Source organism: Dipodomys ordii, unplaced genomic scaffold, assembly GCF_000151885.1.
Source record: "Dipodomys ordii isolate 6190 unplaced genomic scaffold, Dord_2.0 Scaffold15, whole genome shotgun sequence".
NCBI lineage: Eukaryota > Metazoa > Chordata > Mammalia > Rodentia > Heteromyidae > Dipodomys > Dipodomys ordii.
Genome location: NW_012267231.1, coordinates 17,249,383 through 17,252,103, shown reverse-complemented (window position 1 = coordinate 17,252,103; position 2,721 = coordinate 17,249,383).

Below are 2,721 nucleotides of genomic sequence, written 5' to 3'. Positions count from 1 at the left end.
GATCTCCAATTAACCACCAAAAAGGAAAAAAAATTAAAGCCTAAAGTGGTACTTTGGCTCAAGTAGTAGAGCACCAGCCTTGAGCAAAAAAAGACTAAATAAGAGCACAGGGTCCTGAGTTCAAGCCTCAGGACTGGCATGCTCCATCTCCAACTTTTTGGTGGTTAAGTGGAGAGGAAAGTCTCAGGGACTTTACTGCCCAAGCTGGCTTTGAACTTAAGTCCTCAGATCTCAGCCTCTTAGGTAAGTGGGATTCCAGGCGTGAGCCACCACAGACGGTCTCAAAAGAAAAAGACAAATTTGACACAGAATGAACTCGGCCTAAGTGTATCCTCTAGAAACAGGGTAATACACAAACAACACAAAATGGTCTCCCGCTAGAGACTTGGGCAGCACAAGTGTGGAACTCATTTCTCAGATGGGGGTGGGGTGGGGGGTAGGGGTAGGGGGGGGGTTGACAGTCAGTCCTGCCTCTTCCTAAGTGCATTGACTTGGGAAGGCCAAGCAATGGTTTATTGATTTCCGAGCATCTAAAAGAAGGGAGCTGGATCTACCTCCCCCCCTACAGGGTGGGGCTCTGGGCTTTAGAAGCCTCGGCGGGGGATTGATTAATGCTCTGCCCTTGTTGTCTGCAAATTCCTTCCTTCTGGTTTTCTAAGTGGTTAGTTGGAGGTTAGAGTCTCATGGACTTTCCTACCTGGGCTGGCTTTGCACTGCGATCCTCAGATCTCAGCCTCCTGAGTAGCTAGGATGCCAGGCGTGAGCCCCCAGCACCCAGATTGCAAGTTATCTTTTCTTTGGGGTGGGGGTGTGAGTGTGGGTGATTCTTTTATGAGGTTTGAACTCGGGGCCTTTCATTTGCTAGGTACTCTACCACTGGAGCCACACCTCCAGCCTACTTTTGCTCTGGCGAAATTAGAAGTAGGGTCTCCCTTTGTGCTGTGGTGGCCTGACCCTGATCTCCTCCTTAGGTGAGAACCACTGCTCTCTGCCCTTGATTGTCCCTTCCCAGTGGCTGGATGGCAGGTGGGCACCACTGTACTCAGCCATGAGTTAAGATGGCTTTCTTTTTTCCCTTCTTTTTCTGTATATGTGGTGCTGAGGAATTGAACCTAGGGCTTCATCCGTGCTAGGCAAGCACTCTACCACTAGACCACATTCCCAGCCCTCTCTTTATCTTTATTGCCAGTCCTGGAGTTTGAACTCAGGGCCTGAGAGGTATCTCTGAGCTTTTTTGTTGTTGTTGTTTAAAGCTAGCACTCTACCACTTGAGCCACGGCACCATTTGCAGCTTTTTGGGTGTTTCATGGGAGATAAGTGTCTCAGAGACTTTTCTGCCCAGGCTGGCTTCAAACTGTGATCCTCAGATCTCAGCCTCCTGAGTCGCTGGGATGACTGGCCGTGAGCCACGGCTCCTACCCAGAATTCTTTTGGTTTGATGACCTGTTTTGGTGACCCTCTCCCAACTCTTAGCTGGGAGCAGCTGTCTCTGTAGTATGAAGGCTCACCTGATCTTTGGTTTGCCTGTCTTTTTTTTGGGGGGGGGAGGAGATCCGGGGAGTATCTAGATCTGTGGACAGTGAAGGGAAGGAAGATCGCAGGGAGACATCTCTGCTCCTGAACTCTCTGAACTCTTCCCAGGAGCCAGGCCGAGTGGTGCTGGTTTTATGACATGGTGTCTAGCCATGGCTGCCACCTGTAGTGTTCTAACACCCGGGGCAGGAGGCGCTTGGGCCGCCCAGTATCACAGCCTGGGATATGGGGATCAGCCAGCCCCACCCCTAGAAGGGATCCCCGGGTCCCTGCACATGGAGGCCAAGAAGCTGGGCAAGGCCTCCGGAGACCTAGAGGAGTGCATCCTCTGCGAGGATCTTCACAAAGGCAAAAGAATGGGCAGCTAGATGACCTGGGTTTGATGCCAACTCTGACTCAGCCTAGAGCGGAGGCAATAATTACCCCTCCAGCCTCAGTTTCCCCAGGGATGGACTGGATCAGATACCACCCACCTCAGAGAACACCGAAGAGGCCAAGGAGCCCCTGCCCGTGCTCTGGCCCTCTGCTGCCCACGTGTTCCTGGTCTGTTCTCTCTGGATTGCTTCTTCTCCTCAGGAAGGCGGACTCTGCGCTGCGCAGGGTGGGACCCTGAGTTTGTGTGGGGAGCTGCCCCATCCTGGCCACCTGCACCCCTGAGTTACTGACTCAGGATGCACAGGAGCTGAGGGGTGGTGGGATCCAGGGCTGGCTCTCAATCCCAAGGCTGTGTCCTGGAGCACCCACCGCCTCACTCCACACGCAGGTGTAAGAAGTCTGCACTCAAACCGGGTGCTGTGGCTCACACCTGTAATCCTAGATGCTCAGGAGGCTGAGATCTAAGGATAGTGGTTCAATACCAGCTGAGACAGGATGAGATGATAATGATGATGATGATGATGATGATTGGCGGTTCTGGTGCATGAACTCTGGGCTTGCTTTTTACGTGACTAATTAGAGATAAAAGTCTCTGCTCACTGGGCTTGTGAGATTCTCATCTCCAATGGCCCACCAAAAAGCAAGAAGCGGATCTGTGATTCTAGTGGTAGAGCACCAGCCTTGAGCAAAAAAACTCAGGGACAGCACCCAGGCCCTTGAATTGAAGCTCCAAACGAATATACAAAAACAACCCAGCAAGCAAGGGTAAGAAAGAAAGAAAGAGAGAAAGGAAAGAAAGAAAGAATGAAAAAA